This window comes from Ascaphus truei, chromosome 5, assembly GCF_040206685.1.
Source record: "Ascaphus truei isolate aAscTru1 chromosome 5, aAscTru1.hap1, whole genome shotgun sequence".
In the NCBI taxonomy this organism is placed as follows: domain Eukaryota; kingdom Metazoa; phylum Chordata; class Amphibia; order Anura; family Ascaphidae; genus Ascaphus; species Ascaphus truei.
In genome coordinates this window covers 250,491,020-250,516,684 of record NC_134487.1, presented here as the reverse complement: position 1 = coordinate 250,516,684, position 25,665 = coordinate 250,491,020, and positions in this window count along the sequence as shown.

Below are 25,665 nucleotides of genomic sequence, written 5' to 3'. Positions count from 1 at the left end.
CTAGCAGGGGGAAAACAACCAACACGTATGATGTGGCTGTTTTGAGCACGTACGATAGAAAATGGGCAATAGAAAATGGGCTCAAAGCCTTAGTGAATCACGTCTCCGGCTTCACTTTGTATTGGACGTGCTTTTTTGTTTCAGCCAGACGCAAAAGCACGGAGCTTAGTGCATAGCCCCCTATGAATCAATTGATTTCTGCCATAACCACAGATCTAATAACATATACCACAATGGTTTGCAAATAATGACTGCAACATGCACATATATAGATACTGTATTGCATATATGCTTAGTTGAATCTTGTTAAACACGTCAAAACAGATACTACTGTATGATACAGTACATGATTATTAAATCCCATATTGTAGGCATCAATTTGACGAATCTTATAAATCTAGCCAAATGACACCTCTTTAGTTCAGGATAATACCATTAAAGTGAATGGAATAATAAAAGTGGATTCCTGTTCTAACTAAAGTCAACAATGTAACCTATTGATGCAAACCCCAAGAAAGAAAAAATAAATCAGCTACCAGTAAATAATGGCGGGTGGAAATTAAAGCCCCCCCCCATTTTTTTTCTACAATATGAATTAGGGGAGTGACGAAATAATATTGCTGAATTGAAGATACTGTTGATATATTACTGAAATGGACTGGGGGGGTCTCTGGAGAATGATTGAAAGTGATGTTCAGTTTCCATTTTGTAAAGTCAATTATGTCTAGTATCCATTTTTTGAGTGAATGTGTATGTGGTGTGAATGAGAGAGTTTTGTTTCCAAGTAGATTTACGACTGTGCCTTAAGTAACGCCCATATTCTTGGGATAGTGAGTACCAGGTACCTATTCATAGCTGTTTTGAGACCAGTCCTAACCAGGTTTAATGAGCTGTAAAATGATTGGTTTAAGAATTGAGGAGTGGTTAGTATATTCTGCCTAGTAACACATTTTGAACAAAGGAAATGAAATGTATAAAGGTTGCTTCCTGGACACTCCCTGGCAGAGAGAGTCTTGTAGACTTTTGAATGAGTATGATCATACTGTGCAATAAACTGCATATTATAAAATGAACCACGTTTGTCAATTTGGAACATTGACAGATTGGTGACGAGGATGGGAATTCCAACATCTCGGACATTTGGACCAAAGAAGACGAATCGTTCTCATTGAGACACTCCACTCTATGAACAAGGTAAGGCATCTATTCAGGCCTTTCGTTTAGGGAGTTTGATGTTTCATATGAGGCCATGATGTTTCTGAAGGTTAGTCTGGGTGACGGAATTTCTATAATAAGTAGGTTAATGTAAGAATCAATTGATACTGTGTGATACTTTGTGATGTAACTTAAACATTTGCAGTTGTTACAACCTGTGTGGATTCTCTGTGTGAGAAGTACTGTGTGAAATCAATTTTCTGAGTGAGAAATCAATTCTCTGTGTGAGAAAAGTCCTATGAGAAAAGTTAAAATGGTTCAAGAGAATTCTGATGAGGAAAAGGAGGGTGCCAGTGAAGAAAAATGAACTCCAAATTATATTAATTGCAAGGAAAATGAGTGACTGGACCTAAAAATCAATTCTGTCCTCTCTCTCTGTGAAATTGTCTATAGCCCACAGCTGCAGGACCAGCCCCCACCTTTTGTCATTGAAGATTACACAGGAATTTGACCAACTCACAGCTATACAAGTTAACATGTTGCTATTGCTGCAATGGAATTCTAAAATTGTTTTCAATTAGTTTTAACGTAAATAATATAGATTATGAAAGTTTTCAGATTAGTTACAAGAATAAGAATAAAATAGTATATTCTTATTAAATTTATTTTTGTAGGAATAAGAATTGGATTTTTGGTGTCATGCAAAGTTTTAAATTAGAAAGTGTATATATTTTGTCAGAAATTGCAATGCCTCTAAAATAGATGCAGGCATTGGCTAGAAAAAGGTATAGAGTAAATAAGTAAGAATTACAATTTTCCCAATCTAAAGTTAAGATATGCAACCCAAATTTCTAATAATGTCACAGTCCATCGGTGCACTCATTGTTCTCAACAGAAATTTTTTTTTTGCCTAAAATAATCCAGGATATTCAAATCTGATCGTGAACACGCCTAGGTACTGGTTCAAAAGTTGGAAAAATCAGTTTTTCCTTAAAATTTTTTATTAGATTCTGAAGTATAAATATAATAAAATGGTTGATTGTTTGTTTGAGTGATTCTTGTGGGTCTGTGGTAATATTTTTTTTTCTTTTTCCCCACAACAATAAGTGGCTTATTCAGGTTTTTAATACAGAAGCAGTCTAAGAGCTGACAATTTATTGTTATGCCCTTTACAAGAGCTGTAAAAAAAAAAAAAAAAAACAGAAATATGCTAATTAATTGTATCTGGGTTAATCCTATCTGTGTGTAAGTTTTGTGAGAAAGTTAAATATTGGGGATGCCGGTTTATTAAATGTATATAAAATTACTATCCAGGAACTTGCAAGTGCTTACAAAAATACGAATGTTATTAATTGCTCGCGATGAAATTAAACATTTTTAAAAAGGTGTACACCCATGCATTACAAAGTAAAGTGATCAATACTGGATAAAGGAGAGTTTGGGAATCTGTGGAAAGAAGCAGGAGGGAAAAAAATGGGCATAAGCGGGAAAGATCATTTGATCTTTACTATTTTTATAGTATTCAGCCCATATTCAGCCCAGTTACTGGTAGAATTAAAAAAATTAATTCGTTTTGGCCACACGAGTGAGATTCTGAACCAGGAGATGTTTTTCCCTCTGGTCAAATCTAGATAACCACACCTTCTACAATTTAAAGAATGTATAGCTGCATTCCAGAAGAATAAGAGAAGGACATTTTTATTCATTTAGTTTACAGAATCAAACTATTGTGTTTTTTATTATTAGGATAAGTTAGAGATATGTGTTTTTTGTTATTTTTGTAAAGTTGGTTGGCTGTGTATTTGCCATGGAAATTTTAGCCTGCATCAGGCTGTGAGAGAACCTCCAATTTTTAAACTCTAATTTGCTCTAGACAGTAGGTCAAAGGGTTTTTTTTCTGTTCTGAGCAGATTGTTTATAGAGGCATTGTATGTTATGGAGTTGACAAAGTTGAGAAAAAAGTACATTATGGGGGGAGGTTTGACATAAACTGCACGGGGATCTAAGCAGCCATTTTAAGTCAGCATCCATCTTAGGTGCCTGATATTGTCATCCATTTTGTGTATTGTCTGCATGAAAGGGGAATGAGAATGGAAGTTTGAGAGGGATTTTGTTTTGCTTCTCCTTTTTAAGTGATAATAAGCTTTCCAGCTAACCACAAGACCTTGAAGATGGGAGAAAAGAACCAATGTTATGAATATAAAATATAGATAACAAGCACGTCTCGCATTCGGGGGAAGTTGCCATGGTTATGTACACCCTTTCTCAGAAATCTCGTATATAGAGAAAAGGTCACCGGCCTGTATAAGGAGTTATGCTATTAACTCAATGTTCTCATATTCATATTTTGTTTATCTTATATGCTTACGTAATGACGCACACGCAACTCAGTTTAGGGGGCGTGGGCTTAGTATTTTGGGTATAAATAGGGCCTGTATGCAAGTATGTCGTTGGGGGAGTTTTATTTTGAAACTTCCTTCTATGTGTGCACACGTACACTGAAATAAACTCATTTGTTATTCTGCAATAATCCTCAGACTTGTCTTATTTATTCACGTTTTCACAGATGGTGCTCCGAATAGGAACCCAAATACTGTCGCGGCCGAGTTTGTTCTAACTTTTGCCTGGTCTAGGCCGCGACAGAATCCGGGCGCGCGCCTGGGTGTCCCGTGCGCGCGCCGGAGCCTCGGAGAATCGGTCCTCCGATCCAGGCACCCCCTCCCCTCTCCGGGTCCACCGGGACCCCCGGAGCCCCCCACCGCCGTCCCCCACATTAGAGGACACCAGGGCTCCCTTCGGGGAGCCCTGGGCACGCGCACATGGTGCGCACGCACCCGATGAAGCGTGACCACGCATCGGTGATGCGCGGCACTCCGAGGGGATTCGTTTAGAAAGCCGGGAAACCTCGCGGCTTGCGGCTCTAGCCATTTTAGAATAAACTTGGTCGGTACTGTATACCAGAAGCTGAGCACCTGAGAAAAACACTCCTCGGTCACTCAAACCTGAGCGCTCATAAGAATCAAGGTAAAAGGCACCTTTTTGAGGAAAGCCTGAGTTTAAAAAATTGTTTTGAGTGATGTGTAGAGAGATGTGTTTTGGAGGGTGTCTCAATCTGGGTTGACGGGGATACCTAGCAGTTTCAAATGAGTTTATTAATCTCTGCTCCTGTATCCATTTTAAAGTGTAAGAGTTGTAATATTTTGTTAGGTACTAAGGTGAGAGTCCCGTTAAAAGTTTTGGTGTTTTGGTGATGAAGGTGAGTGTTTGTATGCTTAAGGGATTGTTTTCAGACCGTCCTGGGTTGTGATAAATATTTTTTGTTGTCTGAGCAAGACGGGTCCCTGATTGTACATTTGCTCTGTCTTGTCATTAACATACCAAGTGAGTTTATTCCTGGATATCTGTTTAGAAGGTCTTATCTGTATCCATGTTATAAAAATATAAGGTTTATCAGGACTGGGTTGGACCCGCTGAAGTAATTCAAGGTTTTTCTTTGGTATAGTTATGGTGAAAAAATATGATTGAGGAACAGTCTCGTGACAGGTCCTTATTTGCATATTTACACTATTCAGAACAATAACATGCCAAAAGACTTGTACGTAATCAGCTTGCGCTGATTATTGTATCAGGAGTATTGTACAGGTCAATTAAATTTGATTACTGTAGCAGGAGAATAATGGGAAACAAAAGTTCTCAAAAATTGCCGTTAGAGGTTGTGTGTCTACAGACAAAAATAATAAAGAATGGATACAGAGAACAAAAAGAGAAAATATAAATATGTTTTGTTGGCCAATGAAAATATACATGCAAGTTGAAGGGAAAAAAAAACACATGAAAGTCCCAGTGAAAAACACGCCACCCCAAGGTAAAAAAAGTTTGTTTGCAATAAATTACTATGGAAAGAAGCGTGAACCTATGGGCAGCCGCACCGGTTTTCTTATTCGTAAGAATGCGAATGCAAGGGCTCATAGTGGAACCTTCTAACTTTCTGTAATCCCTGTGTGTCTGTGGCAGTATAAATCTTTGGATTTTATGATGTTTTTGTGGCTAAAGATAGGCATGGCGTGACCGGCTGACTGAAGCGGCCAAAATCAGGTGTGCACGTATCAGCTTTTCCTTCCATTTCCCCACAAGCAATAAGTGGTTATAAATCATCTCCTGATATAAACTCAAGTTTCGGTGTCGGCAAGTAAAATTGTTTGCGCCCTTAATGGAGAGTTGCCAAATGGATTTGATGCCCCAATGAATTTTTCCTGAATGATTACCTGTGAAAGATAAACCATGCTAATTATCACATGTGTATACATTTCACCATCCAAGAACTTGCGAGTACTTACAAAAACATGAATATTATTTGCTCACAATGAAGTCTAAATTTTTAAAAGGTTTTAAAAGGGGTACATCAAGTATAGAAGGATTAAAGAATGTTGGAAAGAGAGGGCATATATTCAGCTCTGTCACTGGTGATAGTTTAAAGGGTTTATTCATTTTTGGCCATGCGGATAAGTGTTTTAAAACCAGGAGATACAGTATTTTTTTTTCTTTCTGCTCAAATGTCTGCAAGAAAGAGAATCAGAATAACAGCAGCACAGATCGTGCCCCCACCTTTTTCTCCAGCTTGAGGAATGTGAAAAGATACGAAAGTTAACTCAAAAGCTCCGGAGCATCATAGTAGTTTTAAATTCAGGTTATTCATGAGAATAAAGAAAGAGAAGGGAACTTTTAATAATTGAATTGCAGGGTGAAATTGTTTGGTAATAGGTGAAATTTTTTTTCTTTTATTTGTTCATCTTACGTCACGGCTCTGAGGACAGGGAAACTACGGATCGCCCACTGGTCCAAAACACCACTCTACGCGTTTCACCCAGCTTTGCAGTTCTCAAGAGCTGGGCGAAACGCGTAGAGTGGTGTTTTGGATCCGTAGTTTCCCTGTCCTCAGAGCCGTGACGTCACACGCACGGAGAGAAGCTGCGATTCCAAAGTGCAGGCGAAGGAGCTCCGGATTACCGAGGGGAGGCGGTGAGAGCTGCAGTGACCTCAGTATATACACATTATTGTGTTAAATGCTTGATTGTTTTTAGCCCATTGTAAGTGCACATTTTATATACCTATTTTTATAAAGTTTTGTATACATCAGATCGCGCTACACTACCGACACACTTAATCCGAGCAGGGCTAGTTCCGCAAGCGGGGGGATGCCCTGGCTTGCTAGCCCCACTCCCTCGGCGTGTCACGCGTCATCGGGTGCCAGCGCCCCCTGCACGCACGTCCAGGGCTCCCCGAGGGAGCCCTGGTGTCCCGCGATGTGGGGGATTGCGGCAGGGGGTTCTGGGGGACCCGGCGGACCCGGCAGCGGGAGGGAGAGCGCCCGGATCGGAGGGCGCTCTTCCGCTGCTTCGGCGCGCGCCTGGCACCCTCCGGCGCGCGCCAGGTTACTGCTGCGGCCGAGAACGGGCAAATGCTCGAATAAACTCGGCCGCAGCAGTATGTTTTGCTGTATTTCTCTCTCATATATACTATAACCATGCTGACGAGACGAGCCTAGAGGGAGTTCCACACATCAGGCACTTCCACTGGGTAGCAGCCCTATCTGCAAAACGCTCTTTTTTCATTGACATCTTGTGAGTAGGCACACCATCAGAGCCAAGATTGCATCTCATTATATATCTCTTTACCAATACATCTGCACTTAAATTTTGTATTATTTCTTCTTATGTTTCCCATATGTGCTCCTCCTGGATTGTCTGAGATACTGTATTGTGTGTAACAAGTAAAAACACATTTCAATTTTATTTCTATAGGATTAGGATATGTTTGGGAATATTTTTTGTTTAAATATGCGGGTAAAAGCTCACAAGCATTGTTTGAATTATATATTGTATTTTTTTTTTATGTATATAACGCCATTAGTGTGCGTAACGCTTCACAGGAGTGGTGCACGTCGTAATCACATAGGTATCAAATGGTAAATGTAATAGGTCATTTAATAAGTGATCCAGACATAAAAATAACATTAAGGAAGAGAAGTCCCTGCACTGAGGAGCTTACAATCTAATTGGTAGGTAGGGAGAGCGTACAGAGACAGTAGGATTTGATTAGAAGCCAGGATTTCAGGAGGGGAAACGCAGAATCAGAGTTTAAAGAGTAGAGTGATTCTGGCAGCAGCGTTTAGGATAGATTGTAGAGAAGACAGATGAGAGGCAGGAAGGCGGGATAGCAGGGGATTACAGTTATCAAGATGGGAGAGAATGAGGGCCTGAATCAGAGTTTTAACAGTTGAGCAACAGAGGAACAGGTGTATCTTTGTGATATTGTGGAGGAAAAAGCGACAGTTATAGAAATGTTTTGAATGAGAGAGGAGAATATGAGAGAGGAGTTGAGTGTGACCACTAAGCAGCATGCTTGGGTTACTGAAAGATTGTACTTCAAGAGTAATGTGGAAGGAGATAGAAGGGCCAGGTTTGGAGGAGGTATGAGGAACTCTGTTTTTTGCCATGTTAAGTTTAAGGTGGAGGAGGGCCATCCAGGATGAGATAACAGAAAGACATTCAGAAACTGTGGTTTGTACAGCAGGTGTAAGGTCAGGGGTTGAAAAGTAAATGTGTGTGTTGTCAGCATAGAGGTGATATTTAAACCCAAGAAAAGTCATTAGGTCACCTAGAGAGAGTGTGTACAGAGAAAAGAGGAGAATGTGGTCCACAGAGGCAAATGCTTCAGAGAGGGTGAGTAATATGAGCTGAGTGTAATGACCTCTGTCTTTGGCAGCATATAGGTCATCAGTTATTATAGTGAGAATTGTCTCCGTGGAGGAAGCAGTGAAGAAGTCAGATTGTAGAGGGTTAAGGAGAGAATGGGTGTTGAGAAAATGGAGCAAGCAAGAGAATACAAGACAAGTCAGTAGTTAGAAAGACAGGTAGGGTCAAGCTTGCTATTTTTGAATCATGGTATAACTGTTGCATGTTTGAAGGAGAATGGAAAGGTATCAGAGTAGAGGGAGAAGAGGAGATCAACAGTGATGGTGACATTCTCTTCTGAGACAGTGGAAAAAGAGTCAAGGAAAGCAGGAAGCGAAGTAGGATAAGAGGAAAAAGAGGGAATGTTCTGATGAATGGATTTCACCTTTTCCTTAAAATAGTTAGCAAAGTCCTGAGATGAGATGAAGGAAGAGTTAGTGTGGGTTAGACTTGTGAGTGTTGATTAATGGAGAGAAGTAGGTTTGTTTAGCTTGAGAAAGGGCAGAATTGAAATAGGATAGCATAAATTTGTAGTGAAGGAAGTCTGTGAAAGTATGAGAGTTCAAACAGAAGGCATTAAAAGGAACTAGTGGAGGGAGGTAGCATGAGTGTGTGGGAGATATAACCTCATCTATATAAAAGGCCCATTATTTAATTTTTGAGAGGCCGTAAAAAATGCAGTTCTTAGGGCTCTGTATAAAGCTCCATGTATCTAAACTTTAAACAAAAGTTCCAATCCAATAATTATTTTTTTGTTTAGGAAGAATTCGTTGTGCCGTTATCTTATCTGTTCAGGGTCATTTGGCGAAACGCCCTGAAACAAGCTGACTAATTGCCCGAGAAAAACAAACTCTGAAAATATTTTGTAGTCAAATAAATAATAATGCGGAGTGTCTTTAAAAATATAAAGCTGACCATGTACTCGGCACTGTTCAAAGAGATTATATTACAAGACATTAGTGTGAAGTTTTATACAAAACCATTTGTCTATTAACTGAATATGTGATGTATTTTATAACTTTTAATCATTTATTTTTTCCAAAGGTGTCCATAAGCAGTGGTTATTGTCAAAATGGCTGTGTAATCTAGAATGGTTTGCTAGGAAGTGGTGAATTGGGAGTCGCCACTCGGGGTTTTTGGGTGTGTCTTGTGCATAGAGTTAAATACAGGTTATACATAGTTGCAAAAGCAGTTACATAAGTGAACAAGGTATACAGTATATACAAGGCATTTCAAATTTTTAGCAGAATAGTTACAGTGGAGTGTTTGGGTAAAAGTGAGATTGGGATTGGCTAGGGAAATTTGTATTGGTAAAATAATTGCTTAATTGGGAGTGAATATTTTATCCATGACTGTGGATAGTATTGGGAGAAGAGAGATTGGCCTGTAGTTTGAGACAGGGTTTTTTGTCCCCACTTGTGTAGATTGGGACAACTCTGGCAGCTTTCCAGGTCTTAGGGATATGGCCTGCAGACAGGATAGAATTAACTATGGAAACAATTAGTTTGGCAATGGTTGGGGCATCAAGTCTTAGGAACTTAGAATGTAGCAAAGACAGGTTCACATTGGCTACTTAGTTTTAATTTGAGGAACATTAATAGGGAATATCTCTGTCTATATGCGGATGCTAAGACAGGAGTAAACACATTGATACAAGAATTTATTCCTGGGTATAAATTATCTCCCTGTGAGACACTTATGGGATGACTTATGACTATCAGCAGTCCAAAAGAATGAATTAAGGACCATGTTATTGGTAATAAAACAATTAATAAGTCTTGTATGCAACTAATACATTTTTTAAGTCTCTCTAGGCAAAGTTGAAAGTGCACCCACTCGAGACGGGGTTAATAGTCAAATATTTCCTACGCAAGCATGCTCTTCATCCCAGATGAAAAGGCCCATACTAACCACCAATACAGCAATTAAAGTGGCAGAGTTCTTTTCCTGGACCCAAAGCATGTAAAGCTCATTCCAGCTCCACCAAAGACCAAAGCACCTAAAGCGCAGCCGCATCAAGTTAACGTTTTCAAGGGTAAAGAAACACCCTGACAGTTAACCCCCGAGGAAAATAAGACACCAGGCTAAGGCCCGGTCTTTATCAGAACATTTATTTTCACTTTTCTTCTTTCAAAGACTCAATATTTTTATTTTTAGAGTGTGTTTAACTTAGAAATGTAAGATGTATGAACACTTGGGCCTTGATGGGAGGATTGGTTTCCTGGAAGCGTGGCTTGTGAAAGCTCTTGTATGTGTTTTGGCAGTACTCATCACTCTCTATGTATGTGTCATGTGCAGCAAAATTTTGATCCAGAAGTTTGTTGCACCTCCACCGAAAGGAGGGGGTCACCCAGGGGCGTGTGTCAGCCACAAGGAAAGAATCACAAGTCAGCCATTTTTTTGACCATCGCAGACAATTTTTGTTCTGATATTCTGAGTGAATGATGTATATAATGCGTGCAGGGGTGATGATCATGCATTTTCTTCCACAGATACCAACTCCCTTCAATTCTCAGTAATAGAATGTTGTGATGATTCTGAAAATATATGATGATAGAGATAGATGCCATTTCCTTTATCTAGCAACTGCATACCCAAAGAAAGGTTGCTTGCATAAAATAAGGTTTTTAGTATTATGTGTATAATTTCTTTATTTTCCCATTTTTAAGCCAGCCTCTTTAAAGGGTGTATCCCACTCTAGGAACAAGAATCAATTTATGGGTCAAGTGTCTCCACCAACCAATGAAACCTGTGTAAAAATGTATGTTCAGTCAGATAACAATTTACAGGAAGGATGTGGCCTTAATTTTGAAGTTTTTCATTTCATCATTAAACCAAGAACAGGTTCAGACTAGGCTTATGGCCTTACAAAACAGAATTGCCTTAGACTATGTTTTAGCTTCAAAAGGAGGGGTATGTGCCCTAATTAAGGAACAATGTTGTGTTTTCATTCAAGATCAGAGTAGCAGTTTACAGCATGAACTAGATGAAATAAAAGAGATTCAAAAGAGGCTTAGAAAGGGGGATGAGACGGAATGGGACCCTCTGGGGTTAGGTGTTTGGCTTGGATCCCTTGGAGCAAATTTTTGAATGTTTTGGTGTGTGGGGGGGGTGTTACTTGTTGTCATATATGTGTGTGTCACGTGTTGCAGAGGTATGATCCACAAATGTGCTACCCCCTCCTCCAATCTGATGCCACTCTTTGCAGATGCCAGAAACAGCAGTCCCTTGAAGAAAGAAGATGCCGATCACAGTTATTCAACTCCAAAAGACATGTTGGGGCCACAGCGTCTTACGAGACTATGACAGCAGGAGGGAACCGCCCTCTCCCTTTCATTTCGGTTTATACATACAAACACTATCAGATGATGGAGCACCCCAGTATACAATACGAGTCAATGTGTCCCTGGACTAACATCATGACCTTAATTCACAAAAGCAATGTTTTTAGAATAAAAAAGGAGGGAACTGACAAAGTTGAGAAAAAAGTACATTATGGGGGGAGGTCTGACATAAACAGCACTGAGATCTAAGCAGCCATTTTAAGTCAGCATCCATCTTAGGTTTTCTTCCAGGTGGGAGGAGCGCTCAATTCTTGGGATAATATGCAGGGAAAAAAGTGGAAGAAATGATAGTGCAGACCAAATATATAATATGTGCAAACAGTAATCTCTACACAGGTCTCACTCACAATAAATGGATAGGTGACAGACATATCAGAGATCCTTCTCTCTCTGACTGGAGCCCTTGTACAACAGATGCCCTCTGATAGTGATGATATTAGATCAGTATATCTGGTGGGCTAAAAGGGTCCATAAATCCTGAGTGTACCTCCCAAGGGTAAAATAAAGGAAGAGAGCACACAATTGTGTAGTACATAAGGGTGTAATGTGGCACAAAAACACACAGGTAATGCACTCACATTTGTACAATGGTATCGGTCATTGGAGAGAGCCGTAGGTGACTCGTGGGGAGATGCCGCTGGCGCAGTCACTTGGAGATTCTTCCGCTTGCGTCACGTCCGGTGACGTCACTTCCTGTGACGCGGCGGTCAGGGCGGAAGACGCTGTCTACCGCTGTGATCCCTCCAGATCATTTGCCAGCACCTCCTCACGTCAATTTTCCCCAAACAGTGTCCTCCAACTTGCTATGTTAGATTCTACGCATTTCGTAGCTGTTGCCACTTCTTCATGAATTCCTCCAATGACCGATAACATTGTACAAATGTGAGTGCATTACCTGTGTGTTTTTGTGACACATTATACCCTTACACTGGCGACACACTTTATTCGAGCTCGGCTAGTCCCACGAATTCGGGTATACCCGGGTGTATTGAGGTTTGTGACTGTTTTCTGCCCGAGTGCATTGAGGTATTTTCCAGGCAGGGATTGAAGCATTTTATTCCCTCTGGCTGCAATACTGCACAGTATATATATATATACTGCATTACAATTCATGAATTTATGCCATCTGGTAGACACGCGAAGCATTGCAGCCTATTAAATCCTAATCATTATCATTTAACAGATCAGCCGCCCATCAGCCAGGCATGAACCCAGGCTGGGAAGGCAAATGCAACGGGGCTTGTCAGAGGTGAGGAGCGGCGCATTCCAGGTATCTGCCAGGTACATACTGGGTATTTGCTCGAATAAAGTGTGTCGGTGCAGTATGTACTACAGTGGCGGCCGCCCAGAGTCTAAAGCGGCCGCCACCGCGGGTAATTTAAAACCACGTGCAGACGCGGCTGTTTTTTTTTTTCCCCGATGCGTGCCGTGCGGCCGCGCGTCACTGGTGCCTCCATTGGTGAGCCGGTCACGCGTGCCACGGTTCCGCCGGCATCCCGAAGGCATCCGTGATGCGTTGGGTACTGGGGATCACACGCGCTGTATGTGTGGGGGATCAGGGGAAGCAGAGGCAGAGCAGCCAGGGGGTCGCACGTCATGGACCGGAGGAAGGGAAGATGTGGCTGGCGCGCGGCCAAGTTCGGCGCCAGCCGAAAAAAGCCCGGAAAATTGTGGGTAAATGTAAGAATTAAGCTGGCCGCAGCAGTACACCATTATGTGCTCTCTGTCTTTATTTTACCCTCGGGAGGTACACTCAGGATTATAGACCCTTTTAGCCCACCAGATATACTGATCTAATATCATCACTATCAGAGGGCATCTGTTGTACAAGGGCTCCAGTCAGAGAGAGAAGGATCTCTGACACATCTGTCACCTATCCATTTATTGTGAGTGAGACCTGTTTAGAGATTACTGTTTGCACATATTATATATTTGGTCTGCACTATCATTTCTTCCACTTTTTTCCCTGCATATTATCCCAAGAATTGAGCACTCCTCCCACCTGGAAGAAAACACAAGAACTCTGGACCTGGACAGCCCTTTAAGGGTGTAGAGCTGCTATTTATATATTTGTTCACATTTGGTGAAGGATTTTTTATTCACTTTATATATTCATATATTTTCTTGTAGTTCACATATACATATCACGTTTATATCTCTTATATTATTGTAATTAATTCACTATTAGAAGCGCCCGGTGCCATTGTTTTGTTACATCCATCTTACTGTAGGTGCCTGATATTGTCATCCATTTTGTGTATTGTCTGCATGAAAGTGGAATGAGAATGGAAGTTTGAGAGGGATTTTATTTTGCTTCTCTTTTAAGTGAAAATAAGCTTTCCAGCTAACCACAAGGCCTTGAAGATGGGAGAAAAGCGCCAATGTTATGAAAATAAAATATAGATAACAAGCACGTCTTGCATTCCGGGGGAGGTTTCCATGGTTATGTACACCCTTTCTCAGAAATCTCGTATATAGAGAAAAGGTCACCGGCCTGTATAAGGAGTTATAGCTGAGTCATTTAATTTTTAATTTGAATCTCATAGTTATGCTATTAACTCAATGTGCTCATATTCATATTTTGTTTATCTTATATGCTTATGTAATGACGCACACGCCACTCCGTTTAGGGGGCGTGGGCTTAGTATTTTGGGTATAAATAAGGCCTGTATGCCAGTATGTCGTTGGGGGAGTTTTATTTTGAAACTTCCTTCTATGTGTGCACACGTACACTGAAATAAACTCATTTGTTATTCTGCAATAATCCTCAGACTTGTCTTATTTATTCACGCTTTTCACAGAGTATAATGTTTGATATGTTATTTTACAGTATAGAATGGTTTAGTGTATAATGTTTAGGATTAATATGTAGTATAATGTAATATACACAAGAGTAATGTTTTAAGGGTGTTGCAGTGATACAAAGAGTGTGTCACCAGGTATAAATAAAATGTATGGTTATAAAAGTGAGTAATACTGAGTGAGTATTTTATTTGTATACTGTCAGAAGTGTACTCAGTGCTTCGCAAAGAATGTAGTGCAGGAAATTAGTATGGAATCTTATACGAAATTGTTTTTCCACTGTAAATTTAACTGAATATGTGATGTATTTTAAAATTGTTGACTATTTTCTCTCCAAAGGTGTCCCATTTGAATTCTAATCAATAATTTTTTCATTTTAAAGAATATATTTCTGAGAAATCCAGAGTTTATTTGGTATATTGATAAGTTGATGGCAAATTATGTGTTCCCAGCATGAGGTTTTAAACGCAAATTTTATATAAAGATCTACTACAGGTTTTATTTTTACCATAAGCAGAAACTATGTTACAATTGCTGCATATATAAATGTTAAAGACCCTATTTCCCAGAATTTTTGTATTATGAAGCCGATTAGCAAGGAGGGCTATTTAGAATGATATATGTTTGGACAGGACTCAATAGTCTCCCGATATTGCTATTATTTTTAATGTTATATACTGTTCACATAGTAAATGGGTAATATGTGAACAAGAGAAGGGAGATATCTGGAGATAATATAAAGTAGCTAAAGCTATCAAGCCTATGTAGACAAATTATTTTTTGCCCATGAGACCCATTTGGAAATCTACAGATCAATTGTATTGCGTTACCCAGGAGTTTGTATTTTTTGATATGTATTGGTTATGATAGGTATTTTTAGGATGAGTTAAGATCTATCTCTTTCTATATGCGGATGCAAAGACAAATGGTAAAGAAAATGTTACAGGAATTTATTCCTAGGCATAGATAAAATAATATCTACTCAGATATAAATGATTTTTCTATGAGATATTTACAGGAAGTATTAGTAGTTCAAAGGAACTAATTATAAAAGACCATGTTATTTATAATGAAACAATTGGCAAGTATTGTATGCAACTAATAAACATTTTTGCAGTCTCTCAATACACAGGTTAAAGTTACAGGTCAAAGTTGTACAGTTTCCATACAAGAATCTGAAAGTGTATCTACTCAAGCTTGGAGATTGGATGATGGTTAGATTTTTAAAAGAAAACACGCATTACAGCCCAGCTGGAAGGGTCCGCCCATACCGAGGCAAAGCTCACCTTCCATGTGACTCATTGTAAAGTGATCTCCTCTATCAAAGAACCAAAAGAAATTTACACAAGTTTTAAATTAACTAAAAGACATTTATATCAGTTTTTTATGGTTGAAGAATCAAAAGAATAAGAACTTTACATTTTTATATATTCATTATAGCTGAATTATTGTATACTACTTATATTTTTATGTTTTATATTTTAGATACTAACATATAGTTTAGGATTCTTACTGGAAACTACTAAATAGATCAGTGGATCCTGCCTAGGCTATTATTAGGGGTATTTGTATTATTATTTTTTATCTGGTAATTAAATGTAAGGGGTATAACGATGAAAAGGGTTCCATATTCTATTATATCTATGTGTGTTAGGATATTGGAAGATAGCAGAGGATAGAAATGTGTTATTAGATTTAGTACATAGGATGGCTGTAGCATCAATATTGTATTAGTTATATCGGTATATATATACTCGCACAAATAAAAGCATTTCGTTAGCCACAGAACGGTATCATCTATTTATTTTTTGATTATATATATATATATAGTGCAGAATAAATGAGTTCTTCAGTATTAGGTGATACCTTTTTTATTGGACTAACAATTTATGTCATAGGACAAGCTTTCGAGAGTTCTCCTCTCTTCTTCAGGTCAGCAATACTGATTTACATAGGAATCAATGCTAAAACAGTGTAGAGAAAAAAAAAAAAAAAAAAAACAGATATTTACTGTAGATAAGGTCGGGTGTTAAGTGTTTGAAGCCAAGGGACAGTGTCAAAGAAAAGTGGGGAGGGGAAGGGATGCTGGGGGGGGGGGGGGGGGAGAGAAAGTGTGGATAAGAATAGAGGCAAGCAGGATAATTACAGACAATTTTGGTAGGGTGTGAGAAAACCCATGTCCACATTAAGTCCCTTGGTTTTGGTGTCAAAGAGTCTTATCATTCTGAGCTCAAATGTTTTCCGTTCTTGGGTGCTTTTAAACATTCCATTGAGGATTTTGATTTTTAAATCATTTATGAAATGATCTGGTTGTGAGAAGTGATGTCCCACAGGTGAGCAGTATCGTCCTTCTTCGTGATGGAGTATAGAGTGTCTGTGCATATTCATTCTTCCTTGTAATTTTTGGCTGGTTTCCCCAATGTAGCAACCTTGGTCACATTTGTTGCATTGAATCATATACACTATATTCGTGGATGTGCAGCTGTATGATCCTTTAACATTGAATGTTCTATGGTTGTGACTGGCTGTGGGATCCTGGCCAGTCACAACCATAGAACATTCAATGTTAAAGGATCATACAGCTGCACATCCACGAATATAGTGTATATGATTCAATGCAACAAATGTGACCAAGGTTGCTACATTGGGGAAACCAGCCAAAAATTACAAGGAAGAATGAATATGCACAGACACTCTATACTCCATCACGAAGAAGGACGATACTGCTCACCTGTGGGACATCACTTCTCACAACCAGATCATTCCATAAATGATTTAAAAATCAAAATCCTCAATGGAATGTTTAAAAGCACCCAAGAACGGAAAACATTTGAGCTCAGAATGATAAGACTCTTTGACACCAAAACCAAGGGACTTAATGTGGACATGGGTTTTCTCACACCATACCAAAATTGTCTGTAATTATCCTGCTTGCCTCTATTCTTATCCACACTTTCTCTCCCCCCCCCCCCCCCAGCATCCCTTCCCCTCCCCACTTTTCTTTGACACTGTCCCTTGGCTTCAAACACTTAACACCCGACCTTATCTACAGTAAATATCTGTTTTTTTTTTTTGTTTTTTTTCTCTACACTGTTTTAGCATTGATTCCTATGTAAATCAGTATTGCTGACCTGAAGAAGAGAGGAGAACTCTCGAAAGCTTGTCCTATGACATAAATTGTTAGTCCAATAAAAAAGGTATCACCTAATACTGAAGAACTCATTTATTCTGCACTATCGCAACTGGACTAACACGGCTACTTTCTGCTTTATATATATATATATATATATATATATATATATATATATATATATATATATATATATATATATATATATATATATATAGTGTAACAGAGCAGATGGCACACAAATACAGATGAGGACAGGTGCTAGTCCCATATGAATAAATATAATCAAAGGCTCCTTACCAGGCAGACCAGAGAGTCCAGGGAATCCAGAGTAAGCACAGCAAGGAAGAGACAGCACACTTGTTAGCAAAAAGAATTGTATTAGAATAGCAGGCACATACACAAACGTTTCGGTCCTAAGACTCCATTGATAAAGGTCCTGTTCTTAGGACCGAAACGTTGTGTATGTGCCTGCTATTCTAATATTTTGTCTCTTCCTTGCTGTGCTTACTCTGGATTCCCTGGACTCTCTGGTCTGCCTGGTAAGGAGCCTTTGATTATATATTTATTCATGTAGAGTTATCAGTTAGCCGAGCTTCAATAATCAAAAAATAAATAGATGATACCGTGCTGTGGCTAACGAAATGCTTTTATTTGTGCGAGCTTTCGAGATACACTGATCTCTTCTTCCGGCGATGTTACAATGAATGAAGCAAAAGGTATACTTAAAAACAGTGTCTCTTGGAATGTTATCTGTGCTGTTCCTTCCCCCGGTGTGGATGTGTTTTATGGCTAGAGGGGTCAAAATGTTACTGTGAAAGCAAGTGAAGAAAGAGTGTGTATGTGTATCAGTGTGAATAAAAATGAATGGAGAGCCCACAGTATATACAGTGCTTTACACAAGGTGTGTGTGGTGTGGGAGTGGATATAAATGGTGTGGGTGGGTGTGGAAATGTGAGAGTTTGTGCTACTGGCGACGGCACTAAAATGGGGACCTACAATTGGTCATTGGTCACAATAATCAAATGTTTTCTCATAATCTGGTTACAGAAATCTAATTAGCAACGAATTGTACATGAATCAAATTTTCACACCCTTTGCTAATAAAGTTGTCCTTTTTAGAATTATCTTTTTGTATCAGTAAAGAACTTCTATGCATATTTTAATCTTTTAACAGTGCTTCATTTACATTATTAATGTGATATCCTCTTTAAAGAAATGATTGATTCTTGATGTTGTTCACTTTGCCCATATCATTGATATCTGATATGCCAGCTGTTCTCCAAAAGTCTCTTTCTGACTTTAAATTTCTAGGCATACATCCTAGTTTAATATATCTTTGTTGAGCATTATTGCACCTAGTTTGGGTCATCCCATTATGTTATCTATTTTTTGTGTACTCAGGGCACTTTCTGTAGGGCCATTTCATGTCCTCCACACATTGTAGTCCAATACCAACCTCTTATTGTGGTATTTTTTGTTTCAAAATCACTTGTCGTCTCCTTCAATATTTCTCTTATGATCTCTAATTTTCTACAATGAGTGCTCTAAAGTAACTATTTGTCATTTGTTTCAGTCAGACTTTTGGGACCTGGGACATACCGAATTAAAGTTCTTCTACCCACCTGCCATGCCGCTGCCTGGGCAAGGAGCTGTTAATGCTGATCATCCGCGGCAAGTGTGGCAACTGTGTTCTGTTGCTGTAACCCATATCATTTAATACATGCAATTCTCTAAATTTGGGGGGGGGGTTTGTACGTGTGATACTCAACTTGTTACCAATTTGCAATATATGTTTCAAATACTACACTATGAGAGTCGTGCGCCTGTCCTTCTATTTTCTCTGATACTTATGGTACTGTCCTGTATAATGTTAATATGTATCTTTCTACAGCTCATGAATGTGTATCAGGGCTGGTTCAATAGTTGAGGGGGCATGGGTCCTATTAGCATTAGATTTATTTACAAAAAAAGTTTTTTTCAATGCTTAAGATCACTGATTCACAACTGTAGCTTAATGCAAACAAACCTATCCACAGTTTGGGGATTAAGCAAACCACACTGTACCTGGCCTTTCAAAATGATTGCTTGGTTGGTCGAGTTGAACAAATCTTGAATCACAGTATTTACTGTAGCTTTAAATAATTACATTTTCATAGACCAACAATTAATGTTCTGTTCTTTAACCACACATTTATAGTATTCATTAAGTAAGAATACTGATTTTATTCTTCTCCCTACCCATTCAAGCAAGCAGATCGCCAGGCTCTCCAGTCACATGAAGCATGTTAATTCCCTCTACCCTTTTCCTGAGCATTCCTGCCTGTGCTGGGTGTGAATTGTCCTCTGCCTGTGTTATAATTGTGTAACAAAAGGTTTTAATACAAACTTGAAATACAACCGACGACAGAGAAGCCCAATGCTACATCCAACATGACAGAAATACACAGTAAAATAATTAGATTTTCTCTTGAAAAAGGGTAATTTAGTTTAACCCTTTGGCCAAAGCGTTGTAAGCTTGCGAGCCACGACAAGGCAGACACCTGTTCGCAAGGCCTAACACTACCAGATAAAATACCAATACACCTCTATTAGGATTAAAATTCTCATTTACCTCTATTAGGAGGGATAAAGACCACAGTGGGTCTATATCCAGCAGAATGAAAGGACCTGCAAACTAGGGAAGTGGGGAGGGGCAGGCTTAAAACCTGTGAAGGAGGAGCCTCTAACCTCCAACAGCTGAAACAGCTGAGAATGGGTTAACAAAACACAGAACCCCAGCAAGCTCTTTTTGGGAACCCCTGAGCCCCCACAATATATATATATATATATATATATGTACATGTGTCAAAATGGAGTCTTATTGAGCGTGGCATATGTATACAACAGACGACAGAGAAGCCCAATGCTACATCCAACATGACAGAAGTACACAGTAAAATACTTATATATCTCTTGAAATAGGGTCATTTAGTTTAACCCTTTGGCCAAAGCGTTGTAAGCTTGCGAGCCACGACAAGGCAGACACCTGTTCACAAGACCTAACACTACCAGATAAAATACCAATACACCTCTATTAGGATTAAAATTCTCATTTACCTCTATTAGGAGGGAGAAAGACCACAGTGGGTGAAGGTCCTTTCATTCTGCTGGATATAGACCCACTGTGGTCTTTCTCCCTCCTAAGAGAGGTAAATGAGAATTTTAATCCTAGTAGAGGTGTATTGGTATTTTATCTGGTAGTGTTAGGCCTTGCGAACAGGTGTCTGCCTTGTCGTGGCTCGCAAGCTTACAATACTTTGGCCAAAGGGTTAAACTAAATTACCCTATTTCAAGAGAATATATAAGTATTTTACTGTGTATTTCTGTCATGTTGGATGTTGCATTGGGCTTCTCTGTCGTCTGTTGTATACATATGCCACGCTCAATAGCACTCCATTTTGACACATATACATATATATATTTTGTGGGGGCTCAGGGGTTCCCAAAAAGAGCTTGCTGGGGTTCTGTGTTTTGTTAACCCATTCTTGAAATATACAGATATAGCCTGTCTGTACTGTATGTTCAGTTTTCCTTAACTAAAATCCGGACATCAATCGCTTTGTTTTGGAGATGTAATCAATATACATCGCGTTTAGTTGTAGACAACTGGAAACAGCTCTTTGTGTTGCTATTACGTGCTAACGTACGTGCTTGCAACAAACCAGGACTGGACCACAAGGCTGAGGTGGGGATAGAGAAATACCGACCTGAAATGCGAAGCCGGGTCAGGATTGCGGATTCCATCGTCATGGGTAGCCGGGTTAGGGTTGGAGATAACAGGGTAAACGGTATTCAGACGGGGGTCAAGGCAGGCGGCACAGGAGCGATGGTCGAGGTCAAAGACTGGGGTCAAGGTAGGTGGCACAGGAGGATGGTCGAGGTCACAGGCTGGGGTTGGTACCAGGAAATGCTTCAGAGTAGAAGCTTCAGCATAGGAATGGCCTCTGGAAGGAGGACAGGAACTAAAAGTAAGGAAGGCCTCTTTGAAGATGGCACCACGAAATCAGGAGAGGGCACATTAGGCAATGCACAAGGACCAGTGAGTAGTGAATCAGTCTTTAAAGTGGGAGAGCTTGGATCAGTACGGATTATACCAGGTACAGCAGTAAGCTGGGTAAGCGGTAAATCTGACTTAGAAACCAAAGTCTTGGAGTTAGAACTGGGTACTTCAAACACTGAAGAAGAATCGTGAAAACACGAACTTGACTTAGGAAAGGAAGTCCCAGACTCAATGGCTTCAGGAGATGCTGTAGAAGAATCGGTGAAGTATTAATTCGTTTTGAACGCCGGGACCTTTGAATCAGTAGGTATATCAGGTACTACAGAATCCTCCATGAGAGGTAACCCTGAGTTTGCAGCAGAAGTTGTGAAGTCAGTAGTGGGTACCTCAAACACAGTGGAAGGATCAGTGAGACACAGTGTTGTCTTTGGAGTGGGAATCCCAGACTCAAAGGTTGCACGAGGTACTGTAGGGGGAATAGTGAGAGGAAAACTATTCTTTGCTGTGGGAATTTTAGAGTCATACACATATATAACAGGGCCTTAACAACAGTCAGTGAATTATATGTTTGTCCCTGAAATGGATGTCTGAGAATCCGCAGTGATTATCCTAGGTGCTGCACAGGAATCAGAGAAAGATACACTAGGCTCTGAAGTGGGGTTCTGGGTGTGACGGTAGGGGGAAATATGGCTGCTGTTAATAAAGGATAAGTCTGCCATTACCCCTACCTGTCATTAATCCATTGGTATTGTATTATATGTTATGTATATATGTATGTCTTTGATTGGTTCCAGAACCACAGGGGTTAATATGTTTGCAGTAGAATTGTTGCAAATGTTATGTTGCAGTCCTACCCACCAATCAGGGCCGGGCATGTAGGCAGCTCCTTGCCCTGAGTGTTGCAATATTATGGTTTAAGTATATAAAAAGGTGGGGAGGGAGACCCCTAGCAGACAGAGCCTGCAGAGAGTTGCAGAGGTGTTGCTGTGACAGGGAGAAACTGCAGAGTCCAATCCAGTGCTGGTCTCAGGCCTGAAAACCAGTCCTGTAAGCACTGGGCAAAGAGAGAACAGGGGAAATATCTGCAAGTAGGTCCCTGTGACTAGTTAGGCAGGGTATTCACCAGTTTCCCCAGTTGGGTATGTGTGATGTTTGTGTCTTTTGTATAGTTGTGGATATGTTTTTTCAATAAATTAATTTTATAAACTCTCGTGTTCTGTCTGGCGATATTGATCCTTGGTATTAGTCCTGGTCTCCCGTGACCGGCTATTTTCTGGTGGCAGCAGGTGGGATCGCCAGGCTCAGCACCGAAATTCTTCAGGGAATATCTGTTTTGAGTGAGGTCTCCATTTTGAAGACCACAGGACTCAGAGTTACAACTGTACAATACTCAGACACACACCCTTACCAGTCCCTGTAGTTTAGTCAACGTACAGACAAGACTACAAGGATGCCATCCAAGTATCGGTTCTGGACCAAGGACCGGATCGTTCTCCGGTGTGAGGAGGGCGGAACACCTACCGGAAACAGCAACAAGACGCAGCTGATTGCCGACTTGCTAGAGTATGAGGCGCAGCGCTCAGGGGTTAGAGCTGAAGCACTGGCCAGCCCTGAGGCAGTTCCGGGCCCCTCTGGACTTCAGGAATCACCAGCCAACTCCAGTGAGGAGTCAGAGGAGGATTCGACAGAGCCGCCTGCATGTCCCGGCTAGAGCACAATTCTAAAAGATGGATCGCCGGTTGTGAGGTAACAACTTTTAAAGCACTCCATGACCTGATGGTCAAAGAACAGTTCATGCTAAAATGCTTGCCTGAGATATGAGAGTGGGTAACCGACTGCAAACCGGCCAGCGCGAGGCAAGCGGCGGCCCTAGCCGATGACTTTGTTGCCGCACATCCTCATCTCTGGAGGCGGCCCATGGTGCCCCTTAAACCTACAGTACCATTACAGCCTCAACAGCCTGATGCTGCCTGAACCAGAACGAGCTCCTGGCGGCCAGACGCAGCGCCTAACAGCACCCGGCCGGCTCCTACCGAGTTCGTCCATGAACGACGATGCTTCAGGTGCAACCAGACGAGGCACATGAAACGCGACTATCCCAAGCTTCTCCAGCCCCAAGGTTCAGGGGCTGGGCAACGTACCCCAGCAGCCCAGGTCATCGCCAGGACATGCAGCCTAGATGATCCAGCACCCTCCCCTACGTTCCCGGTGCTAGTCGCAGCGACCCAAGCGACTAACCCCTTTGTTTCAGTTGAACCCGCTTCCCAGGTTGCCATGGTCGGTCTTGGTCTCACGGATGTCCGGATGAAGGATGAAGCACCTTCGACCGGTGACAATTGGGGACCGGATGACCGCCGGTATGATGGATTCTGGTGCTGCTGTTACTCTGGTTCGGTCAGATATGGTCGGGCCAGAGCTTCTTTAACTTGGGGAGGGGATGAGGGTGACTCTGATGGATGGGGGCAGCAAATCCATCCTAGTGGACCGTGTGTTCTTGGACTGGGGTGCGGGCCAAGGCATCCGTGATGTCGGCATTCTGCCCACCTTAGATGCTCCTGTACTGTTGGGCAATGACTTGGGTCGACTCCGATGCTTCTGCGAGGAGGACGATGCCGTTGCTGGAGCTGCGGTGACTCGAATCCGGAGTTGCCGTGGTCCCATCCCAGACTCAGCTGCGATTCAGGGTTCCAATCCTGAAACTATCACTTCTGATGCCTTGGAACCCCCAGTCGGGGAAGTTCCGGAGAAGGTTGACCGGGTAAGTTGAGCGGAGCCTGCCCTGACTGAGACTGATATTCGAGACTGTGTGACTAGGGCCAGTGGGCTGGAGCAGAGCCAGACGTTCCGGGATGCAGTACAGACGGACTCGAGCTTGGAGGGCATGAGGCAGTGTGCCGCTGAACTGTACTCTGAGTCCAGATCCGAGCGGATCCTGTGGTGTCAGGGACTCTTATACCGGGAAAAAGCCCCCACAGCTCCGGACAGACCATGGACAGCCAAATGTCAGTTGGTGGTACCTACTAAGTACCGCGCACAATTGTTGCACTTAGTGCATGCGATCCCGCTGGCTGGGCATCAGGGGGTTACCCGTACGAGGGCCAGGCTGACGCAGAGTTTCTACTGGCCGGGGGTATCACGGGAGGCATCAGTGTTCTGCTGCAGCTGTGATACCTGCCAGCGAGTGGGGAGGCAAGGTGATCGGGAGGAGGCCACCCTGAGGCCGCTACCGGTGATAGGGGAACCATTTCAACGGGTAGCGGTAGACATAATCAGGCTTCTGATGAGTCCCAGTAGGTCAGGGAAAATATATATTTTAACGGTCGTAGACTTTGCGATCAGGTACCCGGAGGCGTTGTCTCTTTCCTCCATTGACACCCGAAAGATGGCTGAGGAGCTGATAAATATTTTTACTAGGGTAGGTTTAACCTAGTAAGATCCTGACTGACCAGGGAGCACAGTTCATGAATGAGCTTCTCCAAAGTCTCTGGGCTGCGTGCGGGGTGACCTCTCTCCGCACGGCCCCCTATCACCCTTAAACCAATTGACTGTGTGAGCGGTTCAATGGCACCCTGAAGCAGATGCTGCGTGCATTTTTGGAGGCTGAGGGAGGGGACTGGGAAGCACACCTGCAGCACCTACTGTTTGCATACAGTGAGGTGCCACAGGTGCCACAGGTGCCACAGGAGTCTACCGGTTTCTCACACTTCGAGATTCTGTATGGGCTCCGGGTCCATGGAAAACTCGACCTGTTCCGAGAGGGGTGGGAGGAGGAGACCCCTACAATGGATGCGATGGTGCTCCAGTATGTGGTGAAGCTCAGAGATCGGTTGGCAGATCTGATGGGCTTAGCACAGGCTAACCTCAAGGGAGCTTAGACCAGGCAGAAGCGCTGGTATGATATAAATGCCCGAAGTAGAGAGTTCATCCCGGGGCAGCAGGTGCTTTTCTGAAGCCAACTCGCCAGAATAAACTCCTAGCTGCCTGGTCCGGACCGTATCCAGTAATCCGGCAGGTGAATGAGTCAAATTACGTGGTAGCTCTGGATCAGGAGTTAGGTAGACATCAGAGCTACCACATCAACATGTTAAAAGAAAATCATGCAAGTGGAACGGTAGTGATGGCGGTGTGTAGCCCACTATCGGGAGATGCGGCAAGCAGAGCTCTGCCCGATCTCCTAGGGGAGGCTAGGCAGGGAGGCTCTGTGGAAGACGTGGTGATAGGGTCCCAGCTCGTGGCTTCCCAATCGAAGCAGGCGCGAGAGTTGTTAGGCAGGTATGGGAGTCTGTTCATGGACAAGCCGGGATGGACTCACCTCACTGATCATCCGGTCAACACTGGTAATCAGAGGCCCCTTCAGAAGTCTGCCTACCGAGTGTCTGTGGAGGTAAACAGGAGCATGGAGAAGGATATTGAGGAGATGTTGGAGATGGGAGTGTTCTCCAGGTCACAGAGTCCCTA